We start from the raw sequence: 12,286 nt of genomic DNA on the forward strand, positions 1-12,286 counted from the left end.
AGAGTCAATAATCTAGTTCACATTGCCATGTGATTTAACATGAATAGTTCACATCACCATGTGATTAACACCCATAGTTCACATCTCTATGTGACCAACACTCAAAGGGTTTACTAGAGTTAATAATCTAGTTCACATCGCTATGTGATTAACACCCAAAAAGTACTAAGGTGTGATCATGTTTTGATTGTGAGATAATTTTAGTCAACGGGTCTGTCACATTCAGATCCGTAAGGATTTTGCAAATTTCTATGTCTACAATGCTCTGCATGTTGCTACTCTAGCTAATTGCTCCCACTTTCAATATGTATCTAGACCGAGACTTAGAGTCATCTAGATTAGTGTCAAAACTTGCATCGACGTAACCTTTTACGACGAGCCTTTTGTCACTTCCATAATCGAGAAACATATCCTTATTCCAGTAAGGATAATTTTGACCGCTGTCCAGTGATCTACTCCTAGATCACTATTGTACTCCCTTGCCAAAATCAGTGTAGGGTATACAATAGATCTGGTACACAGCATGGCATACTTTATAGAACCTATGGCCAAGGCATAGGGAATGACTTTCATTCTCTTTCTATCTTCTGCCGTGGTCGGGCTTTGAGTCTTACTCAATTTCACACCTTGTAACACAGGCAAGAACTCTTTCTTTGACTATTCTATTTTGAACTACTTCAAAATCTTGTTAAGGTATGTACTCATTGAAAAAACTTATCAAGCGTTTTGATCTATCTCTATAGATCTTGATGCTTAATATGTAAGCAGCTTCACCGAGGTCTTTCTTTGAAAAACTCCTTTCAAACACTCCTTTATGCTTTGCAGAATAATTCTACATTATTTCCGATCAACAATATGTCATTCACATATACTTATCAGAAATGTTGTAGTGCTCCCACTCACTTCCTTGTAAATACAGGCTTCACCGCAAGTATGTATAACACTATATTCTTTGATCAACTTATCAAAGTGTATATTCCAACTCCGAGATGCTTGCACCAGTCCATAGATGGATCGCTGGAGCTTGCATATTTTGTTAGCACCTTTAGGATTGACAAAACCTTCTGGTTGCATCATATACAACTCTTCTTTAATAAATCCATTAAGGAATGTAGTTTTGTTTATCCATTTGCCAGATTTCATAAAATGTGGCTATTGCTAACATGATTCAGACAGACTTTAAGCATAGATACGAGTGAGAAACTCTCTCATCGTAGTCAACACCTTGAACTTGTCGAAAACCTTTTTGCGACAATTCTAGCTTTGTAGACAGTGACACTACTATCAGCGTCCGTCTTCCTCTTGAAGATCCATTTATTTTCTATGGCTTGCCGATCATCGGGCAAGTCAACCAAAGTCTATCCTTTGTTCTTATACATGGATCTCATCTCAGATTTCATGGCCTCAAGCCATTTTGCGGAATTTGAGCTCACCATCGCTTCTTCATAGTTCGTAGGTTCGTCATGGTCTAGTAACATAACCTCCAGAACAGGATTACCGTACCACTCTGGTGCGGATCTTACTCTGGTTGACCTACGAGGTTCAGTAATAACTTGATCTGAAGTTCCATGATCATCATCATTAACTTCCTCACTAATTGGTATAGGCGTTACAGAAACTGGTTTCTGCGATGAACTACTTTCCAATAAGGGAGCAGGTATAGTTACCTCATCAAGTTCTACTTTCCTCCCACTCACTTCTTTCGAGAGAAACTCCTTCTCTGGAAAGGATCCATACTAAGAAACGAATGTCTTGCCTTCGGATCTGTGATAGAAGGTGTACCCAACTGTCTCCTTTGGGTATCCTATGAAGACACATTTCTCCGATTTGGGTTTGAGCTTATCAGGATGAAACTTTTTCACATAAGCATCGCAACCCCAAACTTTAAGAAACGACAACTTTGGTTTCTTGCCAAACCACAGTTCATAAGGCGTCGTCTCAACGGATTTTGATGGTGCCCTATTTAACGTGAATGTAGCTGTCTCTAATGCATAACCCCAAAACGATAGTGGTAAATTGGTAAGAGACATCATAGATTGCACTATATCCAATAAAGTACGGTTATGACGTTCGGACACACCATTATGCTGTGGTGTTCCAGGTGGCATAAGTAGTGAAACTATTTCACATTGTTTTAACTGAAGGCCAAACTCGTAACCAAAATACTCTTCTCCACGATCAAATCGTAGAAACTTTATTTTCTTGTTACGATGATTTTCGCTTCACTCTGAAATTATATGAACTTTTCAAATGTTTCAGACTTCTGTTTCATTAAGTAGATATACCCATATCTGCTCAAATCATCTGTGAAGGTCAGAAAATAATGATACCTGCTACGAGCCTCAATATTCATCGGACCACATACATCTGTATGTATGATTTCCAACAAATCTGTTGCTCTCTCCATAGTTCCGGAGAACAGCGTTTTAGTCATCTTGCCCATGAGGCACGGTTCGCAAGCATCAAGTGATTCATAATCAAGTGATTCCAAAATTCCATCAGTATGGAGTTTCTTCATGCGCTTTACACCAATATGACCTAAACGGCAGTGCCACAAATAAGTTGCATTATCATTATTAACTTTGCATCTTTTGGCTTCATTATTATGATTATGTGTATCACTACGATCGAGATCCAACAAACCATTTTCGTTGGTGTGTATGACCATAGAAGGTTTTTATTCATGTAAACAGAACAACAATTGTTCTCTAACTTAAAGGAATACCCGTATTGCAAAAAACATGATCAAATCATATTCATGCTCAACGCAAACACCAAATAACACTTATTTAGTTTCAACACTAATCCCGAAAGTACAAGGAGTGTGCGATGATGATCATATCAATCTTGGAACTACTTCCAACACACATCGTCACCTCGCCTTTTACTAGTCTCTGTTTATTCTGCAACTCCCAATTCGAGTTACTACTTTAGCAACTGAACTAGTATCAAATACCGAGGGGTTTCTATAAACACTAGTAAGTACACATCAATAACATGTATATCCAATATACCTTTGTTCACTTTGCCATCCTTCTTATCCACCAAATACTTGGGGCAGTTTTGCTTCCAGTGACCAGTCCCTTTGCAGTAGAAGCACTTAGTCTCAGGCTTAGGTACAGACTTGGGATTCTTCACTTGAGTAGCAACTTGCTTGCCGTTCTTTTTGAAGTTCCCCTTCTTCCCTTTGCCCTTTTCTTGAAACTAGTGGTCTCGTCAATCATCAACACTTGAAGTGGTCTCGTCAACCATCAACACTTGATGTTTTTCTTGATTTCTACCTTCGTCGATTTCAGCATCACGAAGAGCTCGGGAATTACTTTCGTCATCCCTTGCATACTATAGTTCATCACGAAGTTCTACTAACTTGGTGATGGTGACTAGAGAATTCTGTCAATCACTATTTTATCTGGAAGATAAACTCCCACTTGATTCAAGCAATTGTAGTACCCAGACAATCTGAGCACATGCTCACTAGTTGAGCGATTCTCCTCCATCTTTTAGCTATAGAACTTGTTGGAGACTTCATATCTCTCAACTCGGGTATTTGCTTGAAATATTAACTTCAACTCCTGGAACATCTCATATGGTCCATGACGTTCAAAACGTCTTTGAAGTCCCGATTCTAAGCCGTTAAGCATGGTGCACTAAACTATCAAGTAGTCATCATATTGAGCTTAGCCAAACGTTCATAACGTCTGCATCTGCTCCTGCAATAGGTCTGTCACCTAGCGGTGCATCAAGAACATAATTTTTCTGTGCAGCAATGAGGATAATCCTCAGATCACGGATCCAATCCGCATCTTTGCTACTAACATCTCTCAACATAATTTTTCTCTAGGAACATATCAAAAATAAACACAGGGAAGCAACAACGCGAGCTATTGATCTATAACATAATTTGCAAAATACTATCAGGACTAAGTTCATGATAAATTTAAGTTCAATTAATCATATTACTTAAGAACTCCCACTTAGATAGACATCCCTCTAATCCTCTAAGTGATCACGTGATCCATATCAACTAAACCATGTCCGATCATCACGTGAGATGGAGTAGTTTCACTGGTGAACATCACCATGTTGATCATATCTACTATATGATTCACGCTCGACCTTTCGGTCTCCGTGTTCCGAGGCCATATCTGCATATGCTAGGCTCGTCAAGTTTAACCTGAGTATTCCGCGTGTGCAACTGTTTTGCACCCGTTGTATTTGAACGTAGAGCCTATCACACCCGATCATCACGTGGTGTCTCAGCACGAAGAACTTTTGCAACGGTGCATACTCAGGGAGAACACTTTTGTCTTGAAATTTTAGTGAGAGATCATCTTATAATGCTACCGTCAATCAAAGCAAGATAAGATGCATAAAGGATTAACATCACATGCAATCAATATAAGCGATATGATATGGCCATCATCATCTTGTGCTTGTGATCTCCATCTCCGAAGCACCGTGCTCGTGATCTCCATCTCCGAAGCACCGTCATGATCACCATCGTCACCGACGCGACACCTTGATCTCCATCGTAGTATCGTTGTCGTCTCGCCAACTTATTGCTTTTACGACTATCGCTACCGCTTAGTGATAAAGTAAAACTATTACATGGCGATTGCATCTCATACAATAAAGCGACAACCATATGGCTCCTGCCAGTTGCCGATAACTCGGTTACAAAACATGATCATCTCATACAACAAATTATATCACATCATGTCTTGACCATATCACATCACAACATGCCCTGCAAAAACAAGTTAGACGTCCTCTACTTTGTTGTTGCATGTTTTACGTGGCTGCTACGGGCTTAGCAAGAACCGTTCTTACCTACGCATCAAAACCACAATGATAGTTTGTCAAGTTGGTGCTGTTTTAACCTTCGCAAGGACCGGGCGTAGCCACACTCGGTTCAACTAAAGTGAGAGAGACAGACACCCGCCAGTCACCTTTAAGCAACGAGTGCTCCGAACGGTGAAACCAGTCTCGCGTAAGCGTACGCGTAATGTCGGTCCGGGCCGCTTCATCTCACAATACCGCTGAACCAAAGTATGACATGCTGGTAAGCAGTATGACTTATATCGCCCACAACTCACTTGTGTTCTACTCGTGCATAGCATCAACGCATAAAACCAGGCTCGGATGCCACTGTTGGGGAACGTAGTAATTTCAAAAAAATTCCTACGCACACGCAAGATCATGGTGATGCATAGCAACGAGAGGGGAGAGTGTTGTCCACGTACCCTCGTAGACCGACAGCGGAAGCGTTATCACAACGCGGTTGATGTAGTCGTACGTCTTCACGATCCGACCGATCAAGTACCGAACGTACGGCACCTCCGAGTTCTACACACGTTCAGCTCGATGACGTCCCTCGAACTCCGATCCAGCCGAGTGTTGAGGGAGAGTTTCGTCAGCACGACGGCGTGGTGACGATGATGATGTTCCACCGACGCAGGGCTTCGCCTAAGCTCCGCAACGGTATTATCGAGGTGTAATATGGTGGAGAGGGGCACCGCACACGGTTAAGAGATCTCAAGGATCAATTGTTGTGTCTCTGGGGTGCCCCCCTGCCCCCGTATATAAAGGAGCAAGGGGGAGGCAGCCGGCCAAGGGGAGAGGCGCGCCATAGGGGGGAGTCCTACTCCCACCGGGAGTAGGACTCCTCCTTTCCTTGTGGGAGTAGGAGAAAGAAGGAAGGGTGCGCCCCCCTTCCCTAGTCCAATTCGGACCAGACCATGGGGAGGGGTGCGGCCACCTTTTGAGGCCTTTCTCTCCTTTCCCGTAACTCTCCGGTACTCCGAAAAATACCCGAATCACTCGGAACCTTTCCGAAGTCCGAATATAGTCGTCCAATACATCGATTTTTACGACTCAACCATTTCGAGACTCCTCGTCATATCCCCGATCTCATCCGGGACTCCGAACTCCTTCGGTACATCAAAACTCAATAAAACTGTCATCGTAACGTTAAGCGTGCGGACCCTACGGGTTCGAGAACTATGTAGACATGACCGAGACACCTCTCCGGTCAATAACCAATAGCGGGACCTGGATGCCCATATTGGCTCCCACATATTCTACGAAGATCTTTATCGGTCAGACCGCATAACAACATACGTTGTTCCCTTTGTCATCGGTATGTTACTTGCCCGAGATTCGATCGTCGGTATCTCGATACCTAGTTCAATCTCGTTACCGGCAAGTCTCTTACTCGTTCCGTAATACATCATCCCGCAACTAACTCATTAGTCACAATGCTTGCAAGGCTTATAGTGATGTGCATTACCGAGTGGGCCCAGAGATACCTCTCCGACAATTGGAGTGACAAATCCTAATCTCGAAATACGCCAACCCAACAAGTACCTTTGGAGACACCTGTAGAGCACCTTTATAATCACCCATTTACGTTGTGACGTTTGGTAGCACACAAAGTGTTCCTCCGGTAAACGGGAGTTGCATAATCTCATAGTCATAGGAACATGTATAAGTCATGAAGAAAGCAATAGCAACATACTAAACGATCGGGTGCTAAGCTAACGGAATGGGTCAAGTCAATCACGTCATTCTCCTAATGAGGTGATCCCGTTAATCAAATGACAACTCATGTCTATGGCTAGGAAACATAACCATCTTTGATTAACGAGCTAGTCAAGTAGAGGCATACTAGTGACACTCTGTTTGTCTATGTATTCACACATGTATTATGTTTCCGGTTAATACAATTCTAGCATGAATAATAAACATTTATCATGATATAAGGAAATAAATAATAACTTTATTATTGCCTCTAGGGCATATTTCCTTCAAGTAGTTCATCACAGAAACCGGTTCTTGTGACACCTACACCAATTAGTGAGGAAGCTAATGATGATGATCATGAAACTTCAGATCAAGTTACTACCGAACCTCGTAGGTCAACTAGAGTAAGATCCGCACCAGAGTGGTATGGTAATCCTGTTCTGGAGATCATGTTACTTGACCATGACGAACCTATGAACTATGAGGAAGCGATGATGAGCCCAGATTCCGCAAAATGGCGTGAGGCCATGAAATCTGAGATGAGATCCATGTTTGAGAACAAAGTATGGACTTTGATTGACTTGCCCAATGATCGGCGAGCCATTGAGATTAAATGGATCTTCAAGAGGAAGACGGACGCTGATAGCAGTGTTACTATCTACAAAGCTAGAATTGTCGCAAAAGGTTTTCGACAAGTTCAAGGTGTTGACTACGATGAGAGTTTCTCACTCATATCTATGCTTAAGTCTGTCCGAATCATGTTAGAAATTGCCGCATTTTATGAAATCTGGCAAATGGATAAACAAAACTGCATTCCTTAATGGATTTATTAAAGAAGAGTTGTATATGATGCAACCAGAAGGTTTTGTCAATCCTAAAGGTGCTAACAAAATATGCAAGCTCCAGCGATCCATCTATGGACTGGTGCAAGCATCTCGGAGTTGGAATATACGCTTTGATAAGTATAAAGCATATAGTTTTATACAGACTTGCGGTGAAGCCTGTATTTACAAGAAAGTGAGTGGGAGCACTAGAGCATTTCTGATAAGTATATGTGAATGACATATTGTTGATCGGAAATAATGTAGAATTATTCTGCAAAGCATAAAGGAGTGTTTGAAACGAGTTTTTCAAAGAAAGACCTCGGTGAAGCTGCTTACATATTGAGCATCAAGATCTATAGAGATAGATCAAGACGCTTGATAAGTTTTTTCAATGAGTACATACCTTGACAAGATTTTGAAGTAGTTCAAAATGGAACAGTCAAAGAAAGAGTTCTTTCCTGTGTTACAAGGTGTGAAATTGAGTAAGACTCAAAGCCCGACCACGGCAGAAGATAGAAAGAGAATGAAAGACATTCCCTATGCCTCAGCCATAGGTTCTATAAAGTATGCCATGCTGTTTACCAGATCTATTGTATACCCTACACTAAGTTTGGCAAAGGAGTACAATAGTGATCTAGGAGTAGATCGCTGAACAGCGGTCAAAATTATCCTTAGTGGAATAAGGATATGTTTCTTGATTGTGGAGGTGACAAAAGGTTCGTCGTAAACGGTTACGTCGATGCAAGCTTTGACACCGATCTGGATGACTCTAAGTCTCGATCTAGATACATATTGAAAGTGGGAGCTATTAGCTAGAGTAGCTCCGTGCAGAGCATTGTAAACATAGAAATTTGCAAAATACTTACGGATCTGAATGTGACAGACCCATTGACTAAAATTATCTCACAAGCAAAACATGATCACACCTTAGTACTCTTTGGGTGTTAATCACATAGTGATGTGAACTAGATTACTGACTCTAGTAAACCCTTTGGGTGTTGGTCACATGTCGATGTGAACTATGGGTATTAACAACATAAAGATGTGAACCATTGATGTTAAATCACATGGCGATGTGAATTAGATTATTGACTCTAGTGCAAGTGGGAGACTGAAGGAAATATGCCCTAGAGGCAATAATGAAGTTGTTATTTATATTTCCTTATATCATGATAAATGTTTATTATTCATGCTAGAATTGTATTAACCGGAAACTTAGTACATGTGTGAATATATAGACAAACTAAGTGTCACTAGTATGCCTCTACTTGACTAGCTCATTGAATCAAAGATGGTTAAGTTTCCTAGCCATAGACATGAGTTGTCATTTGATTAACGGGATCACATCATTAGGAGAATGATCTGATTGACTTGACCCATTCCGTTAGCTTAGCACTTGATCGTTTAGTATGTTGCTATTGCTTTCTTCATGACTTATACATGTTCCTATGACTATGAGATTATGCAACTCCCGTTTACCGGAGGAACACTTTGTGTGCTACCAAACGTCACAACGTAACTGGGTGATTATAAAGGTGCTCTACAGGTGTCTCCGAAGGTACTTGTTGGGTTGGCGTATTTCGAGATTAGGATTTGTCACTCCGATTGTCGGAGAGGTATCTCTGGGCCCTCTCGGTAAGGCACATCACTATAAGCCTTGCAAGCATTGTAACTAATGAGTTAGTTGCGGGATGATGTATTACGGAACGAGTAAAGAGACTTGCCGGTAACGAGATTGAACTAGGTATTGAGATACCGACGATCAAATCTCGGGCAAGTAACATACCGATGACAAAGGGACAATGTATGTTGTTATGTGGTTCGACCGATAAAGATCTTCGTAGAATATGTAGGAGCCAATATGGGCATCCAGGTTCCGCTATTGGTTATTGACCAGAGAAGTGTCTCGGTCATGTCTACATAGTTCTCGAACCAGTAGGGTCCACATGCTTAAACGTTCGTTGACGATATAGTATTATATGAGTTATGTATGTTGGTGACCGAATGTTGTTCGGAGTTCCGGATAAGATCACGGACATGACGAGGAACTCCGGAATGGACCGGAGATAAAGATTGATATATGGGTTAATAGTGTTTGGTCTCCAGAAGGGGTTCCGGATGTTTCCCGAAATGTTTGGGTACGAGAACACTTTATTTGGGCCAAAGGGGAAAGCCCACGAGGCTTTTGGAAAGTGCAAAAGGAAGTTTTGTGGAGACCAGAGGCTAGACGCCAGGAAACCTGGCGTCTAGGGGGTAGACGCCGGGAACATTGGCGTCTAGCCCTGGAGTCCGTGTAGGACTCTTGCCTTTCGGGCAAAACCGACTTTGAGGAGGCTTTTACTCCAAGTTTCGACCCCAGGGCTCAACATATAAATAGAGGGGCAGGGCTAGCACCAAAGACACATCAAGAAACACCAAGCCGTGTGCCGGCAACCCCGTCCCCTCTAGTTTATCCTCCGTCATAGTTTTCGTAGTGCTTAGGCGAAGCCCTGCGGAGATTGTTCTTCACCAACACCGTCACCACGCCGTCGTGCTGCCGGAACTCATCTACTACTTCGCCCCTCTTGCTGGATCGAGAAGGCGAGAACGTCATCGAGCTGAACATGTGCAGAACGCCGAGGTGCCGTACATTCGGTACTTGATCGGGACGGATCGTGAAGGTGTACGACTACATCAACTGCGTTGATTAACGCTTCCGCTTACGGTCTACGAGGGTACGTAGACAACACTCTCCCCTCTCGTTGCTATGCATCACCATGATCCTGCGTGTGCGTAGGAATTTTTTCGAAATTACTACGTTCCCCAACATGGAATGGGGAAAAAGAGGGAGAAAAGCAACCGTGAGTACTCGTCCAAAGTACTCGCAAGCAAGGACCTACACTACATATGCATGGGTATCTGTGTAAAGGGGCAATATCAGTGGACTGAACTACAGAATGCCAGAATAAGAGGGGGATAGCTTGTCCTGTCGAAGACTACGCTTCTGGCAGCCTCCATCTTGCAGCATGTAGAAGAGAGTAGATGGTAAGTTCACCAAGTAGCATCGCATAGCATAAACCTACTCGGCGATCCTCCCCTCGTCGCCCTGTGTGAGAGCGATCACCGGGTTATATCTAGCACTTGGAAGGGTGTTTTTTATTAAGTATCCGGTTCTAGTTGTCATAAGGTCAAGGTACAACTCCGGGTCGTCCTGTTACCGAAGATCACGGCTATTCGAATAGATAAACTTCCCTGCAGGGGTGCACCACATTACCCAACACGCTCGATCCCATTTGGCCAGACACACTTTCCTGGGTCATGCCCGGCCTCGGAAGGTCAACACGTCGCAGCCCCACCTAGGCACAACAGACAGGTCAGCACGCCGGTCTAAATCCTATGTGCGCAGGGGTCTGGGCCCATCGCCCATTGCACACCTGCATGTTGCGTGGGCGGCCGGAAGTAGACCTAGCCCCCTTAATACAAGAGCAGCCTTACGGGCCCATCCGGTGCGCGCCCCTCAGTCGCTGACGTCACGAAGGCTTCGGCTGATACCACGATGCCGAGTGCCCATAACTGTTCCCGCGTAGTTGGTTAGTGCGTATTGGCCAGTGTCCAGACTCAGATCAAATACCAAGAACTCGTTAAACGTGTTATTTTAAAGTAACCGCGAACGCCGACCAGGGCCAGGCCCACCTCTCGCCTAGGTGGTCTCAGCCTGCCCTGTTGCTCCGCCACAAAGATCCACTCGCGGGTACTCTACGAGCTAACCCGGCTTTAGTCACCACAGGTATCATGTAAAGTATATAAGTATATACCCGTGATCTCCTCCCGAGTGATCATGGCCCGATAGTATAGCAAGGCAGACGGACAAGAATGTAGGGCCACAGATGGAATACTAGCATCCTATACTAAGCATGTAGGATTGCCGGTAAAGGTAACAACAGTAGTAGCAAGGACAGGCTATGCAGCAGAATAGGATTAACGGAAAGCAGTAACATGCTACACTACTCTAATGCAAGTAGTATAGAGAAGAATAGGCGATATCTGGTGATCAAGGGGGGGCTTGCCTGGAAGCTCAGCCGAGAAGGAGGGGTCATCAACACCGTAGTCAAACGGGGTAGCAGCGGCGTTGGTCTCGTAGTCTACCGGAGAGAAGAGGGGGAAGAAACAATAAATATAATGCAAACATAAGCATGACGATGCATGATATGACAATGAGCGGTGTTAGGTGTTCCCTAACGCGGTGGAAGTTGACACGTTCAACTTGCCCTTGCGACTGAGGATGAAATGCAGTACTGAATGACAGATGAGTTCCCATAGCTTCTTGGAAACTTGCCCAGAATCTTGAAGTGAAGAAGCTGCCACGGTCCAAACTGATAACCAGCGGAATACCGTGAAGTGAAACAATTCTGGACATGTAGAGAGTTTCAAGCTGACTAGCAGTGATCGTTGCTTTGACTGCCAGAAAATGTGCAACCTTAAAAAGCCGGTCAATGACGACAAGAATAGCATCATTACCTTCCTGCGATTTGGGAAATCCAGTGAAGAAGTCCATCTCGACATGGTCCCATTTCCATTCAGGAGTAGAGATAGGTTGCAGAGTTCCAGCAGGCCTTTGATGTTCTACTTTGATACGATGGCAAACGTCACACTCGGCAACATAACGAGCAATGTCTTGCTTCATATTAGACCACCAGAATCTCTGACGAATGTCTTGGTACATATTTGTACTACCGGGATGAATAGACAAAGGCGTATCATGAGCTTCTTTCATAACCTCCTGTGTCATATCCAGGTTTTTCTCTGAACATGGCACCACTAGGCGGCCCTTGAAGTACAAGGTGCCATCATCAGCAATAGTGAAGAATGAGGGCTTTCCTTCTGCGAGGTAGCGCTTAATCTTGTGGGCTTGAGAGTCATACTTCTGCAGCGTTTTGATGCTGTCCACGAGATCTGGTTTA

This window comes from Triticum aestivum, chromosome 7D (assembly GCF_018294505.1).
Source record: "Triticum aestivum cultivar Chinese Spring chromosome 7D, IWGSC CS RefSeq v2.1, whole genome shotgun sequence".
Taxonomy (NCBI): domain Eukaryota; kingdom Viridiplantae; phylum Streptophyta; class Magnoliopsida; order Poales; family Poaceae; genus Triticum; species Triticum aestivum.